At 39.8% G+C, this 23450-nt stretch overlaps 1 long non-coding RNA gene across 1 annotated transcript in view; it reads left to right on the plus strand.

Moving 5' to 3' along the window:
* LOC117037550 (uncharacterized) overlaps positions 1–3103 on the plus strand; it is a 51948-nt gene extending 48845 nt beyond the window's left edge. The window contains exon 4 of the long non-coding RNA XR_004425544.1: positions 3035–3103. This is a non-coding gene — a long non-coding RNA (uncharacterized LOC117037550). The remainder of the gene's footprint in view (positions 1–3034) is intronic.
* The last annotated feature ends 20347 nt before the right edge of the window (positions 3104–23450 follow it).

Genomic DNA, 23450 nt, shown 5'->3' on the forward strand with positions numbered 1-23450 from the left:
TTTTTGTTGCAATCTTTTTAAAGAAATAATGTTAATTTTACATAAAGACAGTCATAGTGTACAATTTCCCCCTTTCTCTGGGGAAGATTCAATAAAAAGGAAAGAAAAGAATATGGGATAAAAAAATTACTGCGACGTGTGAACGACCACGTGGGAGGGCAGCCCTTGTCCAGTATGAGATGGCCACACGAACTCATCTTCTTTTCCTACTACCACAGACTGGTTTCCTCCCTACTTCTTGCCAACACAGATAGGCCATCAAGCCTGGGACCTCCAACGTCATTCCCCGCTTTTCATGTCACCTCCCTGCTGGTCCAGAGTGAGCTGGTGATAGCAGAGCTCGGGTAAATCTGAGAAATGAGGACAGTAGCTTCCCAGCCTCGTTTCTAGTTACCATGGAGAACTGTTTCTGTGTGACGATGTCAACGAATGACTTCTTAAAGGATGTGGGGACACATTTATTCCATTCTCACCTTATTATTCCTTTAGGTTATTTCTATCACTCTTAATCTCTGGATTCCATTGTTAGAAGGGGTTTCCTCTCTTTTTCAAGTGCAGCCTTTCATAGCCTGCTTCCATCGTTGTGCATCTGGAGCTATAAACATTTTGGGGTGGTGCTTTCTTTAGTAGATACTAAAGGGCATTACTATTCCAAAGTCTTTTAAATGTCCAGCAAGAAGAGGAGATAAAGCATATACTTTTTTCTCCACTTGATTTAATTTTTTTACGAGGTCTGACAATTAAGTTCGTGAACTTGTTGCAACGATGTTGCTAACCTTTTTTGATATCAGAGGGATTATTCATTATGAATTTGTACCAACTGGACAAACAGTTAACCAAGTTTACTATTTGCAAGTGCTAAAAGAGCTGCATGAAAACGTTAGACGATCTGAACTTTTCGCCAACAATTCATGGCTCTTGCATCACGACAATGCACCAGTTCATACAACACTGTGTGTGAGGGAGTTTTAACCAGTAAACAAATAACTGTATTGGAACACCCTCCCTACTCAGCTGATTATGCCCCCAGTGACTTCTTTCTTTACCCGAAGATAAAGGAAATACTGAAAGGAAGACATTTTGATGACATCCATTACATCAAGGGTAATACGATGACAACTTTGATAGTCATTCCAGAAAAAGAGTTCCAAAATTGCTGTGAAGGGTGGACTAGGAGCTGACATTGGTGCATAGCTTCCCAAGGGGAGTACTTCGAAGGTGACCATAGTGATATTCACCAATGAGATATGTAGCACTTTTTCTGGGATGAATTCGCGAACTTAACTATACAGCCTCGTATACAGGGTAGCTTCTCAGATAAAACTCATGTTTTGGGACAAAATGCTTCTAAAGAACTTCAGGCCTTCCTACTCTTAACAAACTTAAAGGGTGCTTTAATTGTTGGTTTGCTCAATCATTCATCCATTTATTTCTTCGTTATTTGGTATTTATCAAATGCTTATTGTGTGTCAGCCACTGTACTGGGCACTGTGCATACAAAGATGAATGAGGCATAGTCTGTTACTTTCAGTGGGGACGACAGATTTAAAAGCAAGAATCATGATGCAATATTTGGGGTTTGATTATAGAGACAAGAAGAGAATGGCATGAGAGACCTGGCTCAGAGAGGCATTCAACTCAGCTGAGAGCCCTGGGAAAACTCAGAGGAGGGAGTGAGGCCTGAACGAATACTTGAAAGATGAGGAAAGTTAAGAAAGACACGAAGGGGTAGGGAGAGAAGAATCCAGACTGAAAGAAGTCCACTGGATTTGGTAATTAGGAGGCTATGGTGACAGCAGCCAGATCCGTTGCCATTGAATGGTGGTTGCAGAAGCTGGATTGCAGCAGACTGGGGAAAGACCAGCAAGGAGGGAGTTGGAGATGAAAGACAAAGGGTAGGAACAAGCTGGACGGTGGCTTCAAGATAGTCTTGGGGTTAGGAGGTGTTTTGTTTTCAGGGCTTGAAAAATCTGTGCAGTGTTCTAATAGCAAAATAAAGGGTGGAGGGACAGGAGAGATGGGAAAACGGCGTTCTGACAGAGCAGGGGAGATGATGAGAGCCAAGCGTCCAGGTGAATGAGCAGGTCTTGCACAGATGGTGGCAGTCACTCCAGAAAAGCAGTTGGCATAGGCCTGGTCTGTAGAGTGAAACTTACTTTTTTGGTGTCCCGTTAGTGTAAAATGACAGAGGACACTCTCCTCCCAATCTGGAAACCTTTTGGGTGGGATATTAGGCAGAAAATACAAACTCTAATATAAATGGAGTGAGGTAGGTGGGGATCTGGCAACCTAGAGAGTTTTTGCTTTTCTAGGAGAGTAGCTACAGGGCTTCAGCCATATTTGTCATGGAAAAAAAGGAGGTCCAGTGTTGCTGGATCAAGAGAAGCCAAAATTCTGTGTTTTTTTTTTTTTTTTTAATGTGAAATCTCCCAATTTTAAAATGTTGTCAAACATTAAACAAAACAAACAATATAGGGTAGGGTTCAAACAAGATATGTCTGCTGGCCTACTTTGGCCCCTGGGTACCAGTTTGCAAGATCTGATATGGAAGATCTTTTTTATGGGTTAAGTTTATTCTGGCATTTTCACGTGTCAAATCTATCCTCCCTACCTAACTATGGAGAACAATGTTACTATGGAAAATAACATGTATAGTTGGAGAAAAGCAGCACAATGATGTGTTTAATCCTCCCGAATCTGGTTCTATGCTGTGACCTCTCCAGGACTTTAATTTTAGTAAGTTGATTCCATTCTGTCCATGCCTATTAACTGAATTTTCTTTGTTCATTTTAAAGTCCTCTGAAAAGTTGGATTGCTCCAAGACACAGAAAAGACTTAATTACTTAGCGTATGACTAAAAATAAAATGGGAAACAGTAATTGTTTTTTCTTAAATTGGGCCCTGAGACTACAGGACAAGTCTGAAAAAAACCATAGATACAAGCAGGCAAAACATCTGCGTGTGCCACGAGAAACAGAACTTTTATCATTTATGCTCTGCTTGACTTTGACTATTAATCACTTGTTTGTGGCAGGATAATGACTGACGATTCATGAAAACCAGAGAAGATACATGTAAACCTTGCATCAGGGAGGAGGTAAGTAAACATGCTTTAATTCTGACCTTTGATGACTGAAGCTATTAAATGTACTAGAACAGTGGATCGCAAACTTTAGTGTGTATCAGAATCACCTCTGAGGGCTTATGAAAACACAGGCTGCTGGGCCATGTCCCTAGAGTTTCTGATTAGTAAGTGTGGGGGGCTGAGAATTTGCATTCCTAAGTTCTCAGGTAAAGATGAGGCTGCTGGTTCAGGAGCCGTCCTTTGCGAGCCACTGTTCTAGAACACTTCCAGGCTTTACTATTTATAGACATCACATCTGAACCATATTGTGTTTACATTTACTTAAATTCATTGAGTCTCTTGGTTTATAAATTGCTAAAGCTCATGTGTGCTGTGGGACCACTGGACTAAAGATATGGCAATAGTCGTGTGAAAACAGAAGATGTGCTGGTCCACGCAGGAGAGATTCTTTGTTATATGTGGCCCGGATTGTCTGTTCTCTTTTGGAGGTTGTTATTTCATGTAAAGTGGTCTGGTTTTTATGTTTGCTTGGTGACGCCGATATCTTGATTATCAGGTGGTTGACTATCAACCCCCAAACCCATCCTTTTTGCTGTGCCATATGGATTTTGCACTTGCTGGCCACTGTAATCATGAATGCCAATTAATGATCTATCTGTCTGTCTGTCTATCTGCTTGTCTCTCCATCCATCTGTTCATCCATCCATCCATCCTGTTGGTCTGTTTCTCTGGAGAACTTTGACACAATAGAGGTGGGGTTCAGGAATCTGCATTTTGACTCGCAATCCAGGTGATCGTGATGCATTGGACTGTGAAGCTCTCTCTCTGGTAAGAGTTCCAGACAGTGGGAACACAGAAGTGGCCACCAAGTGGCAACAATTAGTTCATTTGTCCATTCATTAACAATTTGCTTGGGGCCTACCATGAATCTAGAAACTATTCCAGGCCCTGGGCATTCTGCAGTGTACAGGATGGATTTAAGCAACTCTCTCCAGGGTACTAAGGTCTCACTCCAAAGGACTTTTATTTAAGGTACAGCTTCTTGAACAATTAAAAAAATAAGCCTTGTGTACATTTTAAAGGTCTGCAGCTATCCTCTTCCCCTGCTTTTACACTAAAAATTTTACTCTAGCCATAATAAATACACCTTTATGATGACTCCATACTTGAAGAATATATATTGTTTTAGCCTTAGAATCAGGTCTCTTGGCATTTCATTGTTAGATCTTTCTCTTAGTTCAGTAAAAATGTTTTAAATTAAGTTCAAGAAGTACTTACTATGTGTCAGACATTTTATTAAATACTTTCCCTCTTAGGGCTTCACAGATTAGGGAGGAAAATCCAGATAATAAGCTAGCCATTAAAATACACAGAGTTGTTCTAAAGGCATGTGTGTGGTGTCCTGGGAGGACAGGAAGGGCTCCATCCTGAACTTGGCTGTAGGAGGAAACCTCTCTCTATCTAAAGGGCATGACCTGACATAAGACTTCCCTTGAATTGAGGGGGTTATATTACTTTGCTTAAGGACCGCAGAATCAAGCTACAGGGTGCCCTATTATTCTGCCCTGCACCATAGGCCCTGAATTTAATTTCTCTCTTGGCTTCTGTTTATTCGGTGCCAGACTCATTGCTGGGGTGAATGTGTGTGTGTGTGGAGGTGAGGGGAGAAGTATTGAAAATGAAGTGGTTACAGGGAGATAACGCTGAGTCTTGATCCCACGTTTTTTGATATTCCTTTATCCTCTTGGTTTCTTTTTGGCTCTGTCTTTGCAATGCTCTATACGTTTGAGAATAAGGCTTAATCAGCACATATAACAAATTAAGGTGATAATGACTCTTTTTGATAATATGCCATTTTTCTTTGAATGTTGTTTTAGTAAATGCTGTGTTCCAAGTTTCTCATAAGAAACAGATTTTCCAAGATATCCCAGAGGAATGTGCTGCATATTTTATGCGCAGATAAGGAAGAGCTGGAGTAGATTAGTACACATCTAAGGAATACATGTATCCTGAAATAAAGAAGATTCATTCACATATTCAAACACAATGTTAAGTCACTGGATCCTACTTCAAAATATACTTTTGAAGATTAGTTTTTGAAATCACATGGCCAATGTTCAAATTAATTAAGAGGAAAGGAAAGTTAGTGTTTGATATATTCACCAATGAAAACAGGAGAGTTTGCGCGGCATACATCTTTTATGTCAGTATTTGATTTAGTCATTCTTTATGAAGATGATGCCAGCAAAAGCATCCTATTTGTATTCAAACTTTTGATGCTTAAGTCATTGCATTTTACTAAAGAAAGAAACCCAAGTCCTTATTGTATGTTTTCACTTTTTATTGCTGTTGCATGTACACATACATTTGTGTGTGTATACAGACACACACACACATACGGACAGACACAAAAAGTAATCACATATGAATGAACAGTTTGATGAATTTTCACTAACTGATCTCACCCCTGTAACCAGCACCTGGGTGGAGACATAGAATATTTCCAACACCCCAGAAGCCCCTTCCTTCAAGTCATACCCCTCCCTCAAAAGTAACCACTATCCTGCCCCTAACAGCATAGATTAGTTTTGCCTGTTTTTACACTTTATATAAATAGAATCATACATTATGTACTGTTCTGCTTATATTTTATTTAATTGCTTTGATTTGGACATACACACTGACTCATATTGGCCAACATTTGAATAAAACTAGAAGGAAGCCTTTTCAAACATTGAAGAGCATGTTTTGTTTTGGGAAGCATTTAGCACAAACTTTCCAATCCCTGCTTTTCAAAAGCTCTGATTTCTTGTTGGGCTTTTCTCTAAGCTTTAGCGGGTCACAGCCAGTAAGACCTGTGAAAAGTAGAATATAAAATATCCATTAATAATTCTTATATGGCTTACACGTTAAAATGGTAATATGTTGGATATGTTGGGTTAAATATATTATTAAAATCATTTCATCTGTTTTTTAAAAAATATGGCAACTAGGAAATTTAAAATTACATATGAGACTTGCATTATATTTCTGTGGGTAGCATGGATGTAAAGTGTCAGCAGGGCTAAGAGGGGCTTAGTGACTTGACCAGTGCAGATTCTGAGTAACATCCCCCGATGATGCGATCAGACTTTTTAGTTTCCCATCAGAGTTCTAAGTTCCCTGGCAAAACGCCAATGTGTTTTATGGTTCCTAGACTTGGGGGAGACCAAGTCTCGCTCACCTTGCTGTACTTTTTCTGCCACACTTCCAGAACAAAGTAGTTTCATAAATGTATTAGTTTAACCAGCAATTTCTGCATACTTGTATACCTTTTTCATCCGGCATCATGTTTTTTGTTCAAATTGCTCCTCTCATGGGAGGGGTTGTTGCAAACGTAATTGCGGTTTAAAAGGTTAAAAGTAATTGCAAACACCGTGATTACTTTTGCACCAATCTAATACTATCAGAACCATCAGGGCATATCTGTCCCTTACCTCTTCTCTATGCCCTCTTCTCTAGCTAGAGCAGGAATGGATTCCAAAAGGTTTAATTTGCAAAAGTCAGTATTTGGTTTTCAGTGTACATTTTCACGCCAAGCCACGATAGTGGCTGAGGGCCTTGGTCAGCTGATGAGTGCCATTTTACTTATAATAGCTCTGAATCATGGTATTTACATATTTATTTAAAATATGCTAATTAGAGGTGCAGGGGTTGTAGTAACCTCAAAATATATGACAGGAAGCACAGTCCCTGTCGTGAGGGGATAGTGGTGGCTAAGTGATCACTAATGATTTAGTGATTGTCTACATTAAAGAAGAAAATTCAGTCACTTCTTAGCTATTCAAACTGGTTGAAATAAAGAACTGGTGCTCTGGATGGAATCCATGGAATCCATGGAAATGTTAGGTTAATAATTGTGCTCGATATTTATAATTTTTTTAACACGTTCTTGCCCACCATCCCAGCCCCTATATTGGTGACGGGCAGGTAGGAGACGCTTGAAGCAGGGGACAAAACTGATGAAAATCCCTCCTTCATACAACTTATATTTTAGTTGTTGGGCAAACCACACACACACACACACACACACCAAATTATATAGGATATTAGAAGGCGATAATTGCTGCAGAGGAAAAAAATAAGAGTGGGCTTTGAGATCACTTGCTGGGAAAGATACACAACGTTTATCACATGCACGTAGAGAAATCTTTTTACTATAGACCAGCGATTCCCAAAGTGTAATCTGGGTTTCCAGGGGTTCCTGAGATCAAAACCATTTACATCATACTTGCAATTATAAGATGTTATTACCCTTTTAAGTCTCATTCTTACATGAATATACAGTGGGGTTTTCCAGAGACTGCATGATGTGTGATACTGCATAGATTGAATGCAGAAGCAGTTGAAAATCCAGCTGATTTTTATTAAGCCAGATGTTAAAGAGATTTGTGAACATGAAGGCAGTGCCACTGTTCTCATTAACTTTTTTTGTTTTGGAAAATGTAGTTAAATTTTCATAAATTTATGCTTTTTGAGGTTTTCCATTATTTTTAAGAGTTTAGAGGAGACCTAAGACCAAAGCGTTTCATAGAGGAGGTGGTATTGAGTTGGGTCCTCAAGAAGCGGGGGATATAGAAAATCAAGATGGAGACTGGCCTTTCAGGCAGTCCTGGAAGAGGCTTATGTGGGCAACAGCAGTGTCGGAATGGCCTACACCACGGTCAGGTCTGAAGTGTAGAGTCCAGATCCTTTGGGACCCCCGCCCTTCCCTTCTAGGTCTTTCTTTCCTATTTCCCCTCTTGGCAACATATGAAATAGGAATTAAGGAAAATGCCCTCCTTTGGGGCTACATAATTTTCTTAATATTTATCCTGTGCGAGAAAGTGTGTTTTAAGCCTCAAACATTCAAAAACCTTTTCTTCGTTGTTTCTTTCGGTAATATGAATCTCTTAAATGCTTAATAAACTTCTGTTTACTTGTAGTCAGTTCTGTGAGCCAATAAACCATACCTAAGTTCTTTTTGAGGCATGATTTTCAAATGTATTTGATTTCTTTGCTTTTCACTGGTATCCCAACTTAATAGGGCTACCTCTAGGCCAACTGGAAATTGGATGGAGAGGCCTTCTCTTAATGAGGTGAACTTTGCCCAGAATCCCTTTCCTTCCTTTCCCTCCCCTGCCCTTCCCCGTCTCCCTCCCCTCCCCCTTCCTTTCCTTTCCTTTCCCTTCCCATCCCTTTCCCCTTCCACATCCGCTTCCCTTTCCCCTCCCCTAAGATTTTACAAAGCACCACACTCTTAGGCTTCTCTTTGCTCTGTGTCACTTTGGGCCCTTATCACTCACAAGCCTTCTCCATCTTCTATCACCTGGGGTCAAGAAAACTGTAGGCTTTTTCAACTTTGCAACACCACTTGAATTTCTGGAATATCTATTTGCAAACCAGGCAGTTTTCCTGAGTTAATTTCTTTGTTGTAATTTCTTGCCAAAAGCAGTCAATAACAACCAACACATATTACTAGCCATTCCTTCAGAGCTACGAGTTCATTAGGTACATGGTCTAATGAACTTCACAGGTCATGCAAACCACAGTTAACCAAAAGTAATAAGCATCAACACCTTTTCCGCCTCTCCTAACAGTTTTTTTCAGTGCCTGCTGCCTGACTGCCAATGTCACACAGTTTCGTATTTTTTTTGAATATCAGAATCCCACATTGGGTATTAATATCTGTGTTTTGTTAAGATAGACAAAAATTATGATTTATTTACAAACCTCAGTGGCTTAACTACTGAGTCCTGCCAGGTTGCTCTGCAGAAGAGTTGTTCCCACTGGGAGTTCATGTAAGGTTCTTACATTTTTTCCCTTCTCTGCAAAGTCCTCTGTTACCCAGCTATCTAAATGTTGCCAGTATAATCGTCATTACTCATTGTTGCTTTAATTTGAATTTCTCTAATGGCTAATGAGTTTACACATCTTTTCAAAACTTGTAGCCCTTTGGGTTTCCTCTTTTGTAAATTGTTCATTCATATCCTTTGTCTTTTTTTTCTATTGATGTTCTCTCTTGGTTTGTTACTGTTGATTTTTTAGGAGTTCTTAATATATCTATTGATCCCTAATTTTAGATATATAGTCCCTAATAGATATATTTCTTAATATTTTAGACACACATGTTTTTCCTCTAATTTATCATTATTTGTTAACTCTATCAATGGTGTACTTTTAAAGTTTTGATATAATCAAATTTATTATTATTATTATTATTATTATTATTATTATTATTATTTTGATTTGTACATTTAGGGTTGTATTTAAAACTCCTTCCCCACTTGTACATCACAAAGATATTCTTCTATATTTTCTTCTGTCAAGTTTGTAGACATTTCCATTAGGTCTTCAATCCATCTGAGTCTATCTTTGAACATAATATTTGACAAGCAGTCCATTTTATTTTTATCTGTAGAGTGAACCAGTTTTGCCCAAAGCAAGACTCTGTCTTCCACTTGTTTGTATCCCTGCCATACCTAGAACAGTGCATCCAGGAAATATCTGTTGGTTCCTTGAATTATAAAACAAAAGTTATGTTTCCAAATTGTTGTCTTAATTGAAGTTTTATGGGGATTACTTATCTCATATTCTCTCACTTTAAGTATGGTTGGCCCCAAGAAAGTATTGTAGGCCACAGAGAACCTTCAAAATTAATGTCTTTGATGACCAAAGTTTAACAATTGGATCTTTAGAGCTTAAATGAAGGGTTTCTTGTTTCCTATGAAAATGCACCCAAAGGGGAGAGGAGATAGGTGTTGAGAGGAGTCCAGGAATCCAGCAAGGTTGAGATATAGACGCCTTTGGTATAGGCATCCATTAATCCTTACCAGTTGGGATGGGAGACTGGCAAAAATCTCAATAGTTTAGCTTTTATTAAATACTTGAATCTACACACAAAAATGCCCATCTTATATTACCCGAGCTCCTGGGTTCTTTTCTCTCACTTAGCTGTAATCAACTTTTAATTCACGTCTCACATTTCCAAACTTTCCCACTTCACTCAAACTTCTAGAATGTCACTACTCACTGACAGTAGATGACTTTGCCTCCTATTTCACTGAAAATGTTGAGTTTCTCCAACAGAATTCCTGTCTGTTTCACCTCAACATTTCTGTGCATCCTTCTTCGTTATTTTGGAGGCACAAGTGCCCCTCTTCCTTTATGAGGCTTAACATTCCAAGTGTGTTTTGACCTCATCCCCTTCTTTATTTTTTATGATTTTGCTCTATCCGTTATCCTCTCTCTTTTGTGTGTCCTTCTTTTCCTATAAACATATTTATGAGTACATGGCTCCTAAAGTGAGCAAACTTCACTTTGAAACTATAATTCTTCCCTGTGTGGTAGAAAACATAAATTGGCTTGCTTAACATTTATTCCATCCTCCTGCTTTGTTCCTTCCTGTTCTATCGAGTTTGGGAAGCTATGAACTACATTTCCCAGAGTACCTTGAAGCCAGGGTCCTGGATGTGATTTAGGTTTAGTCAGTTAGAGGTACATGCATGAGATTTGGAAAATGGCAATAAAGTGAGACACAATTAGGCAACAATCATAAAGTGTTTTGTTTTTCTTTAGCAGCTGTAACAGAGGCCTCAATGTCTTGTGTCTAGCTTCCTGGCTATTGAAAGGCAGAGGATGGAAGATCCATTTTGCTGGGATGGATTGTGGCAGAGGTGGCATGCTTCTACACCAGTAGCTAAAGTAATGGCTTCCAATTTCATCTGCAGGTGTCCTGATTTTACAGAATCTTGCTTATAGGAGGTGCAGCAGCTTCCTTGGTGGCCTGGTTTTATGTCACATCTTTAGGAGTCATTCCTCAAAGCTTAGCTTTGGTCTGCCATTTTAAAATTCTACTTTTTTGGCAAGTCATTTTATAATGTAAATAAAATACCCTTTCTATTTAAACTGGCTAGATTTGGGCCTAGTTTTCAAAGGGTTCTATATGGCATGCTAGCATCACCTGAGTGTGGCTAGTCCCAGGACTATTGCCCCACTTCTGGGTGGCCTTGAAGGACAGGGTAAAGGGACAGACAGCCTCCTGATGGGCCAAACATTGACTACTGCACATGGATGCACATTTGGCCCGGAAGAAGAGATGTCCTGGTTCATCGACAAGAGCTAATGGTTTGGCTATCTTCTCAAAGACTTGAAAGAAATATGATTAATAAACTGGTAGCAAGGAAATCTGAGAAAGAGATGTGGATAGACCTTTCCCAGGGGGCAGCGCATGCATGTATTTGTGTTCTATATGAATGTTCACAAAGAGCTACCTCAGTAAGGGCGAGTGAAACAATCAGGAGGAAAAGGTGACCGGTTCTGTGGAATTCAGTCTGTTTCTTTCACCCACCATCTTTGTCCTTGTTCAATGAAGTCCTGGATAAAGTGGCTAAAGCATCAGGGCTAGAGGTTATGAAGTTCTGTGCAGCAAAAAGAATCAGGCTACAGCATAACTTATTCCCCAGCCTGCCATCAGTGGAGACCAGTGCCCAGCTTTTTCAATATGGCATCATTCCCCAGAGGATCAGCCAGCCACTGTTGGCAGATTAATTACACTGGGCCATTTCTGTTGTGGAAGGGACAATGCTTGTCCTCACTAGAATGCAGTCTTACTTGGGATACAAATTTGCCTTTCCTGCCAAAATCACTCTGTGAACTTTAAGAAAGCCTTATTCATCACTGTAGTAGTCTACGCAGCATTTCTTTCAACCAGTGGATTCATTTTATAGCAGGTAAAGTATGACAGTGGGTTTCTGTTCATGCAGTTCACCGGTCTTACCAAATCCCCCAACACTCTAAAGCAGCTGGCCAGATAGAAAGGAGTGAAAATCGGAGTGGCTTCTTTCCCTATTAACCCTAGAATTTTATTAGCAAAATATTTTCTTCCCACCTCTGTAACTTTGGGTTATGCTAGCATAGGAGACTTAGTTCCCCAAAGGCGAAGGTTTCTACCTGAGGCGACAGCAGTGGTCCCATTAAATTGGAAGTTGAAGCTTCCACCTGGCCACTGGTCCTCCACATGCCAGTGATTCAATAAGCAGTGCCAAGGGGGTTACTGTACCAGCTGGGGAGATTGGTTCTGACTACTGAGAGTTGCTATTAAACAATGGCAACAAGGAAGTAGGTGTGTGGAAATCAGGTGATCCCCTGGGAGCCTCTTTGTATTCCCATGTTCTATGATAAAAGTCAGTGGACAATTATGAATACCCAATCCAGGCAGGACTCCAACAGCCCAGACACTTCAGGAATGAAACTTTGGGTCACTCCACCAGGCAAAGAGCTGTGACCAGCAAAGATGCCTGCTTAGGGCAAAAGGAATACAGAATGGGTAGTGGAAGCAGGGAGTTATGATTATCAGCTAAAACCACATAACTAGTTGCAGTAAAAAGGACTGTAATATTATGGGTATTTCTTCCATATATATAACAAATATAATCAACAATTTCTGTGCCCCTCTTCCATTTCCCTACCGTCTAATCTTCTGACTCTGTAGTTAAATTATAGATATCAAAGAGGAAGTGTGACTCAACTAGAAGAAGGGCAAGGATCACAGGTAGAGACATGACGTTGAACTTATTTTTATTTGGAAATTAAGTTTAGTTAAAAGAGGTATGCAGACAAGGGAAGGACTGCGGTGGCGCTTTGTCATGTGTCAGTTAGGCGAGAACTGAGTTTTCCAGAGTTCATTTTCTCTGTGGTTTGGGGTTAGGATGAAGGTTGACTACAAAAAAAAAAAAACAAAAAACATGAGATTTGGAAGGTGGAAGGGAAGCAGCAGGCCTCACATTCGGAGGTTGGTGGGAACCAGCTTGCACATGGAGACTGATCTGCTGGTTCACCTGTTGACCCAAGGCAACTGCTGGGCCCCACATTCCCCCAGCTCCTGTCAGATCTTTTTTGGTTTCTCAGAATTGTGTTTACATGGCTTCATGGTGAAGGGCATAAACTCCTGCATATCACCTGTGTCACTGAGGTTGGAAGTAGTGAGAAACAGATACAGGTTTCTGTTTGTCTTCATGGGTTCTCCAACTTCACACCAATCTTTTCTTTGCCTGCCAGTCTTCAGACCTGCAGCAATGTCTGGCCTGCACCAGACACACAGAAGCAATAGCTTTTCACTGGACTCTGGACAGTTCTACAGCTGTGTAAATTCAGTCCCTATAATAAATCCATATTCCACAGTGGGATTGTTTCTTGGTTTAAACCCTTATGAATTCAAATGGATTGTTTTTTTTCTGTATCAACCCTGACCAGTATAACTTGCAAAGTAATGATCCATCTTTCAATTTAATTTAACAGACATGAATTCATTTAACTTGTTTATTCTGTCCCTCCTTTTTGTTAGCAAACACTTATTTTCTAATCCTTTATTACTAATTCATACATGCATCCAACCAGTGTTTGCCAGACATTGTGTGAATGAAGCAACAGATAAGCTTAGTTCCAGCCTTCAAGAGCTTATGGGAAAAAAAACCAGACATGTGAAAAATGGTTCATGTGACTTATTGCCACCATTCCACTAAACTGCTCTGTAAAGGTCATTACACATCAACCTTTGAAGACTCCCTAATTGCCAAATCCAGTAGTTATCTGCTTGTCTTCATCCGACACTCAATATCTTCCTAAGCAATGGACATTGGGCATTTCTAACTAATTTTTAGAAATCAAGTTCTAAAGGAACAGGGCTCTTGTTTGTGTTGTTTCATGTTATGACCGCAAAACACAGAACAGTATGTGGCACCAGAAAATATTAATCAATATTTGAAAAATAAATGATGGAATATATCTGCTCCTTGTTAAGATTTGCTCTTTTGTTGGTTTCTGAGATATTGTCCTCTCCTTGTATTTCTTCTACTAATTTCTCCTCCTTTTTCATTGACCTCTCCTGTGTACATACAGGCCTTCCTCAATATCAATTCTCTGTTTACTTGTTCCTTCTAGATTATATTTATTAAAGAAATATTTAATGGTTCCTTAATATGCACCAGGAATTATGCTAGTTACTTGTGACCCACAAGTCAACAAGTCAAGCCTGCTTCGGCTCTGATTTTATCCAACTGACTTCAAACACTGTCTCCATGAAGATGGCTTCCAGCGTTTTAACTACTCATTGGACCTTTTTTAATGGATGCCCTCAGCTCAAGTTTAGTATGTCTATAACAGAACTTGCCATCATTCACCAAAAAGTTCTTACTTATAAACCAGCATCCTTCTGGTCACCCTTTATCTTTCATAGCCTGCCAGTCATTCACTCTTGTTGCTTCTTTCTCATATCCATCCCATTTGTTGCTGCTGACCTAGGTTAGCCCTTGTCAGCTCTCACTCCTTGAGTCCTGTCAGCCATCCAACTCTGTTTCCTTGGAAGCTTCTTCATGCCTTCCTTTCCACTGCTGCTGGGATAATTGCTGCTGGGATAATCTGCCTCAAAAGCTTTCAATGGCTCCATGTGTCTTGAGCAGAGTATCTGAGCTGCTTCATCTTCTGCCCATAAATCTCCTAATCTGTATTTATCCATTTCACTATTTTTCAGCCTTCCTGGGCTTTGACCATTTCTTGGCACTTTATTTGCTAAGGGCTTATGTTACTATCTCAGTCTGGAATGTCCTTTACTCCTTCTCCAATTGAAATTGTCTCTATTAATCAAGTTTTGGCTAATCACCTCCCAAATTAACCCAGTAAGAATAAGTCACTTATCTTTCTGTTATTCTCCACTTGCACCTTCTCTGTTTTGCATTACAGTGATTACAGTCATTCTTTATTTGTTTTCCACCCCTAGTAGACTGTCAGCTCCTCAGGATGTTTTATTTATTTTTATGTCTCTGACAATAGCATCTAACATGGGAACTGGTGATGGTAGGTGCTCAATAAATATTTATTAAAAAAATATACACAGACAAGAAGAAAAGCACATTACCTAAGGAGGAGGATAAGTACAATAGTAAGGTAGGAAGAGTCCCCACCAAGTGGGACCAACCTTAGTACTTAGAACCTGGGAGTATCAGGGAAAGTTGTCCAAGGGTCAGCCATGTGAGTGCAGGGATGATGGACAGTTTGTATGAAGAAGGAAATTGAGTTCAGCAATATCAGGCTTGAAACCCTTTTGACCTTAGAGGTCATTCTCATACTAGAACTTGTGGAAATTCCTCTTACTTTTTGAGAGATTCTAATCTTGACTTGTTCTACTGTCAGTCAGATCTACATTCTATCTCCTTCATTTCTCCTTGATTGCTAGAGCCTTTCAAGCATAAATAAAAAGATAGTTAACTTGTAGAGGGATTATCAAAGTTGGAAGGACTTATTATTTGATATCTGACTTTTTCTGTCTCTGGAATCTCTGTGTCTTCATCAATAAACATATCTTCCAAGTATAAGTCAAGAATCTTAAGTGTTATTATTTTGTAATTGTAAGGGTTATACATTTGGCTGAATATAATCTCTATAGCTCTCTCTTTCTACAGACATGAGAGAGAGAGAGAGAGAGAGAGAGAGAGAGAGAGAGAGAGAGAGAGAGAGAGAGACTTAACCCAATGGAAATGTGTCTAAATTGTGTTCTGCATCCATTGAGAAGGAGACTTGCAACAGCTGTTCATTCATGACTCAGCGAGGAGTGCCTTTGCTAGCCTTATATATGTGATCAGGCCTCTTTGATCTGGTGACTCTGTCATTTTGAAAAATTTAAATTTTTTCCACAACAGAAGAAAAATACAGATTACTGTTTAGAGCAGAGAGAGCAGTGAGGCGAATTATTTGGGAGTTATTGCAAAATACCACAAGCAACAGCAGCCCAGGAAGGAAAGGGCAACATGGGCAACCTGATGACAACTCTCTGGACAAATTGGAAAAGTGTGTTCCAGTAAGAGTTGGGATTGACAATGAATAAAACCACATCCTCCACAGAAAATATTAAATTTGGGAGTGGAAGAGATTTCATTTCTTTGTCCAGGCATTGGGATTTGAGAGCTTGCAACCAGAATGATTATTGTGCAATGCTTAGTGCTGAAAGACGTATTGTTATTATTCTGCTCTTCATGTGGAGGGGCTAATAATACATTTTAATTTAGGGTTATTAGCACTAGATAATGTTTGCAAAGAAAGAGAGATGTTTACGGTACTTACTGTAAGGTGCATCCTGTGGTCATCTTTATCATCCTTTTTTTTTTTTATAACAAATAATTGTGAAGAAAATTTCTATACAGTGGGACAGTTTATATTCCCACCATTTCAAAAATTTCAATAGTGTTGCTCTCGGTGCCAAAGGTTTCATTGTTCAGTTGGGATATTCCATTTTTCTACGTATCATCTGTGGCATAATGTATTTAGATTTCATTTCAGAGGTCTGCTGTCCCGGGCAGCTCGGATTTGGGGTCTGATATCATACACATGTGCATGACTTACCAAGCGGTGGCAACTCAACTTTAGGTCTATTCTTAACTCGCCGGGAGTAAACATCAGCGCCAGATCAGCCCTGATTAGAATCCATTCTGGTTCCCTGCAGCCCCCTGGCCTTATGAGAGATGTTTGGTAACAACACTTTATATATTTTCACCTATAATCTAGTACAACTTTTTACTTAGATCATGTTTTGAGTCCCCAAAATATGTCTGGAAGAAATTGCCTATATTTAAAAAAAAAAAAAAAAGGAGGGGGGGGAAGAAAGTTAATTCATGTTGGTGTGTTTGTCTATTTGACTTTTTCTTTCAATATATATTTTTTAAATTAAAGTTTATTGGGGTGACAATGGTTAGTGAAGTTACATAAGTTTCAAGTGTACAATTCTGTAATACATCATCTATATAGCACATTATGTGTCCACCACCCAAAGCCAGTTCTTCCATCACCATATATTTGATCCCCTTTACCCTCATCTCCCACCCCCCGCCCCGCTTACCCTCTCGTAACCACTAAACTATTGTCTGTGTCTATGAGTTTTGTTTCTTTGTTTGTCTTGCTTCTTTGTTGCTTTCAGTTTCATATCCCACTATCACTGAAATCATATGGTTCTCGACTTTTTCTGTCTGACTTATTTCTCTCATCATAATAATCTTAAGATCCATCCATGTTCTCACAAATGGCACTATGTCATCTTTTCTTATGGCAGAATAGTATTCCATTGTGTATATATATAATACCACATCTTTATGCAATCATTTATCGAAGGACACTGGTTGTTTCCATGTCTTGGCCACCGTAAATAAAGCTGCAATGAACATCTGAGTACATATGTCTTTATGGATAAGTGTTGTCAGATTTTTTGGGTAGATACCCAGGAGAGAGATTGCTGGATCACATGGTTATTTGATTCGTGTTTTGAGCATTAACTCCACTCAGCCAATGGTCAGTTTTATCTTCCCATTAGTGAGGGAGACCTGATGCCTGGAGACATACGGGTCTTACATCATGGCCAGGCATGGCCATTCTGTGGAAGGATCAGGACTCCTGACCTTTAGGTCTTGTTCCTTTGGTCACCAGTCATATGTTGCCCATGATCCCTTTCAGTTCATTCACCACAAGCATTAGCCAGGTAACAAACAAAATTTGACATTGAAGATTTTTCCAAGAAATCAGAACTTGTACTTTTTGGCACATCTTATTCTTATAGGGGGGAAAAACTCCAACAGCATCTGGACATAAAAATGAACTACCTAATTAGAACAAGGTTTCTTAAAAGTAGGAAAAGTATTTCTTATTTACTTTAGGTGCCTGCAATTTCAAACTTGAAAGTTTTATATAAAATGTTTCAAAAAGAAATAGCTAGTGTAATAAATGTGCTAAAAAAAAATTGAGCAGTAATTTAATTAATTAGTCCCTCTGTTGAAAAGGAAAACAAAGAAAGCACTGAGATCCAATTGTGTGAGACACAGAGTCATGAGAGAAGGAGGAAAGAGAAATAAGGTAGAAAGTCATTTGGCATGTCTCCCGCGGTCTCGCATCTTGGTGGAAGCCAAGATTAGTTGTACAGAGAGTCAGTCTGTAATTCTGCAGAAGACGTTTACATGGTTCACCTTTGCTTATGTACACCTTCCAGTTGTCCATGATGAGTCTTCTGGCCCTTTGAGAGTTCATGTGAAATCAGGGAGGCTCCTATCATCACACATATCCCTGCTTTCTCAGAAAACTTTGCCCAACAGCCTCTGTGTCCACAAGAGCATGACAGTGTTAACAGACTTAGAAAAAAGGGGAGGCAGACCTTTCGTCTTTCGTGGGGCTTTGGAACAACCAGTTTTATCTCTCAACTGTAAGTGTCCTTCCTCAGTTCGCAAATAAAACCAGTTTTTCCTTATTTTAAAAATGATTGATTCATCTAATTAACAATAGAAAATCATTTGCCACGTGGCACTGAAAAGTAATTTACCTTCGCTTCCTTCATTGTTGGAAGAGGTATTTGACAAGTTTCTGTCCATCACTAGAATGACTATTTTTAGTCTGTTACCAATTTGAACAAGTGATCACATTTTCTCTTGTAAAAGGGCAGGGGGATTCTACTGCTTATCTGGGTGGCCTTGCATGTTGATTCAATCTCAAGCACTGAGCCGTTGGTATGGAATTTACTACTAAGCCACTCACTGCCTTTGATTGTGTGAGTTTTTATTTGTTTTTAAATAATTTGTGTAGTTACCCCTCTATGAACAGTCAGTCATTAATAGTTCCTAAGAAGTGTTGGAGGAAGTCTGAGATGTTCATAAAATTCTGCATGATTTTCAGACCTGAACAAACCTAAGGTTTATAAATGCTGAATAAACATAAGGTTTGGTTATTTCCAGCAGCAGCTGTCTGTCAATCTGGGACATGATCTTGATGGCAATTGCTTTTGGTGAGGGAATAACAGAATGAGGTATTTCTCAATGTGTCTTTTCTCCAAACTGAGAACTTTAAGGGAATATTGCATTTGCTCCCGTAAAGAATAACATCTGAACTCTCCTTCACAACTGATAAGACCCTTTGGGACTTGGCCGACAGGCCTGACATCGCTTCCCAAACTCATGTCCCTACGTCCAGCCAACGTGCCCTCTTCCTGTCCCACTGGCACTCCCAGTGGTTCCCACATTAGGGCCTGAGCACTTTCTTTGCCTCTGACTGGAATTCTCTGTCCCCAGATTTCCAGGGCTGCCTCTTGTTTTTTGAGGCTCTGCTTAGGTGTCACCTTCTCAGAGAGGACTTCAATGGCCACCTGATAAACACCAGCCCCCAACCTCCTCCCACCCCCTGTCTACTCACTGTCTGCACTATCGTCAGGTTTCATTTTCTTCATAGTAATTAATGCTGGGTAAAGAATGTTATTTCCTTGACAACACAATCTTTGTTTGGGTTCCTATTGTATTCAACAAATATTTACTGAGTGGATAAATGAGTGAATGAATACTCAGTGCTATCCTATAGATAACAGACTAACAATAGAGTCATTCTAGTGATGGATAGAAACTGGACAAATACCTCTTTACAATGGAGAAAACCAAGGCCCAGTGAATGAATGCCCGCGCTAGCCTATAGAACATTGTGATGATGAAAACTTGCCATAATTTGCACTATCCACTCTGGTAGCTATTAGGACACATGTGCCTATGAAATCTTGAAATGTGCCTGCGAAGCTGAATTTTAAGTTTTGTTTAATTTGAAACAATTTAAAATTTAACTCATCACATGTGGTTGGTGGCTACCACATTAGACAGTGCAGCTCTGTTCTGCCTTTGGTATTTAGTGATCGAATCAACAGCAAGATATCCGTAGTGATGTCAACAGCAAGAGCAGTAGCAACTTTTGGGGTGTTCTTTTTGATGATACTTTCTCTTTTTATCTTTCAAGGGGATCAGTGGAATAGAACAATCTTATCCAACCTGCCCATGAAAAACCCTCTTTTGGAATACAGTTTTCAGTATGCTTCAGTGGGAGCAACAGAGAAAGTTTCATTAGCTGCTCCATGCTTTTTAGGACTGGCCTCTTTATTATGTTTTACGTCTGTTAATAACCTGTTGGTTATGTGGAGTTATATATATAATACCTCCTTAAGAGATAAAATATCAAGTGGCTTTCAATTAAAAGAGCACTACTGCATGACTGAACTTTAACAAATGAATCTTCTCAGAGGAAGACATTCACTATTATATGGGACGCTTCGTCCTCCAAGCTGTAATTTATTCAGGGAAAGCAAGGAGAACCAACACCCCCATTCATAGTTAGGTCAGAACAAAGCTCTTTTGTAAAGAAACTGTTTATGTACGCGCCACACTCCCAAGGCATCATTCTGGGCGTATTACCTCACAGGTGATTTACATTTTCTGTTTAGTATCACTTCTTTTCCTCAGTCTGTGAAAGGAAGTTGAAATGGAGAATTTTTTCCAGGTTTGCAGCTTTCCGCTGCTTAAGCCTATAGAAATACCCTATGTATTTGCAAGTGTGCTGCTAGGGGAATAACAGTTTTAAGACTGCAGACTTGTCCATCGTTTATCATCATTATATGGTGTCTGTCAACAGAAAACCATTTCCCAGAATCCCATAAGGAGTTGCTCCATAAAGAGGCATGGAGTCTTGTGACAAGAAAAAGGCATTGCAATGAAGAGTAATAGGAAAGGGGGTGGGGGATAAACAGAAGCTTTTAGAGCTAATTCATGGCTGGCGTCATCTCCATTAGCATTGGGGCTGTTTGACGTTGAGTTCAGAGAGCATAACCAGGGCTGGTTTCCATCTGTCACGGTGATTAATGGGAGTATTGTTAGGTAATAATAGTTTAATAACATAGCTGGAGCCGAAGAGGCACACCAAAAGTGTATCTGTAATTCTAAAACCAAGACGAACTGTGGGTAAAACCACAAGAGCCAGGAAATTGGGGTCCTGTTCTCAGCTCTACCACTTAGAAAAGGTCAGCCAGGGAGAAATTTTTCTCAAGGTTGAAGAGGGTTAAAATAGCCTATCAATGGGGATGCATCTTGGTGATTTTGATGCACCTGTATTTTAAGGACTGAAAAAGTTTGTTAAACCATAACTCTTCTAAGACATACTAGTTGGGGTGACAACGGCCAATGCATCAAACAGGGCAAGAGACAATTCTTTATGTTAATAGACTGGATTCAACTCTTCCAAGTAATCTCCAGGTTATATTATGTGATATGATCCCACACTCAACTCAGTAGCTCTCTAGCGTTGATGTGAAATCCAGATAGCTAAAAGTGTCTTGCTTTTGTGAGTCTGCAAGAGGCAAAATCTGGTCAACTCGTAACAACATATTTCAATGACGTTATCTTCTCTCTTGAATGGCAGTAACTGTTGGTGGGCCAGAGACCCAACACGAGCCCCATATACTCTAGAGCAGAGGTGTCCAAACTTTTTTCAATGTTTTTCACCAAGGGCCACTCACTCGAGGTGAAGTATGTATTGCCTCGCCTGGTTTATTTAAGTAAACTAAGTATATTTTTGGAATTTGCTGTGGGCCAATTAACAATGGATCATGGACCGCAGTTGGCCCGCGGGCCGCAGTTTGGACACCCCTGCTCTAGAGTAAAAGCCTAGACCATATGGGCTTTTACTCTATAGTGTTGGAACTTATCAATGGAGAAATTACTTTCCGTGCAGAAAATTGTCAACATGAGACTATTTATATGTTGGCTTTTCTTCCTGCCAAACTAAGAACCACTTGACCTAACAAGATGCTGTTCAGTTTTTACTCAGAAAATTTCCACCAAGTGGATCTGAGCATGAAGAGAAAAAGCTTTCAGAAAGTAATAGTGGCCTTATGTAAGAGGGGAGGGCAGGACCTGGCCAAAATGTCCTTCTGGTCTAGGTGTCTTGCTTTGACCTGTGGGTTATTGTTCACTGTTTAGTCTATTATGGTATCAAGATAGCTTGCACTCTATTGGGAGAGAGGCAATACAAGATGCACTAACTCTCACAAAAGAAGCTTCAACGTAAGTAAGGGACTGCAATCCAAGAGAAGTAATAAGAGGTTTTTTGTTTTTTTCCCTCAGTGGTTTAGACTACACTTCTTTCCCCTAATTGTTCAGACTATACTTCTTTTCTCACTTCTACATGGTTGTGCTGGGGCTCAAGAAACTAGAGCAAAGTTTAAGATTTTCAGATCAGGTATAGGGTTTTATTCCATGTTTGGAGAGATGGTAAATACACTTCATTATCTATGCCTGAATGTAGGCTAATGGCTATTTGACAGTGGTGAAGGAATCACCCCTATCAATCAAGTTCAGGGGAGAGAGGATGCTGGGTGTAGTTGTCTATTCAAGTCTGGTCTCAGTTGGGGTATGTCTCCACTGTACAGAATTAAATGTGGGTTTGCTTTTAGTGGGAGTGCAAGGTTTTGGGTTTGCTTTTCCTTCCCCAGCACCCAACCAAGGGGAGGAGTTCTGCTAAGAGGGGATCAAGGTCAAGGATATTTATTGGGCCATAGTACGAGGTTGTGGAGCTTTGGTGTATTAGAGATTGAGTTCAAGGTCTTCACTTGCAGTGGTCTCATTTCAGACTTTCCTTCCTAGGAAGCTGTCCTGCCCTGGAGAGGCCGCGTGGTAAAGGTCAGAACAGCTCTAGGCCTTATATGGAAACTCTTGCTTCCCTTTCATTTCCCTTGGCATGTGTCCTTTGACTAAGCTTTGCTTGTCATCAGAGTGATAGGATGAAGAGGAGACTTTGATGTAGGCTGGGGAATCGGAGGCCACGCTCTCTCTCTCTCTGGCCTTGACATCATTAGGGCGTGATCATGGGATTTGGGCAGAGGCCTCTGGGAAATAAAAGAGTGTCTTTGCCTGGTCTTCCTCTATGACCACGCATTGCTCTCAGAAACATTGAAGGAAGTGGCTGGGTTGACAAGTCATGGATCCCCAGCCATTATTCAATTTTTAACTTAACTGGACATGATTTATAATGTAAACATTTCCAGTGTCTCTTTTGAGGCTCCTCATATTTCTCAAATAAAGTGCCACATATTTTTTATTTCAAGCTATGTGGACACAGATGTATCTATGTGGGATTTCAAACCTAAAAACGGTAAGAGAAAATAGTGACATTCTCGTGGTAGTCAAGTCAAAAGGATGGACATGTTTTCTCCCTCCTGTTTACTCTCTTTTGTTACATAATTAAGCTGTAACTCAGAACAGTCAGCTTGGGATAGTGTAGTGAGCCTTAGCTTGACAGTCAGATGCTATGTTCAGCTCTTGGTTTTACTCATCAAAATGCATAGCCATCTAGGTTTTTTCATCCTATAAAATGAAGAGGTTGAAGTTCCAAGTTCCCTTTCAACAAAACTATGCTGGGACAACAAAACAAGAACTGACGCCATTCCAAAACACAATTAGTGACGATAGACTTGTTTGTTTGAAATATAAACTTTAAAGCACATACAAAAAAATCT

Source organism: Rhinolophus ferrumequinum, chromosome 18 (assembly GCF_004115265.2).
Source record: "Rhinolophus ferrumequinum isolate MPI-CBG mRhiFer1 chromosome 18, mRhiFer1_v1.p, whole genome shotgun sequence".
Classification (NCBI taxonomy): domain Eukaryota; kingdom Metazoa; phylum Chordata; class Mammalia; order Chiroptera; family Rhinolophidae; genus Rhinolophus; species Rhinolophus ferrumequinum.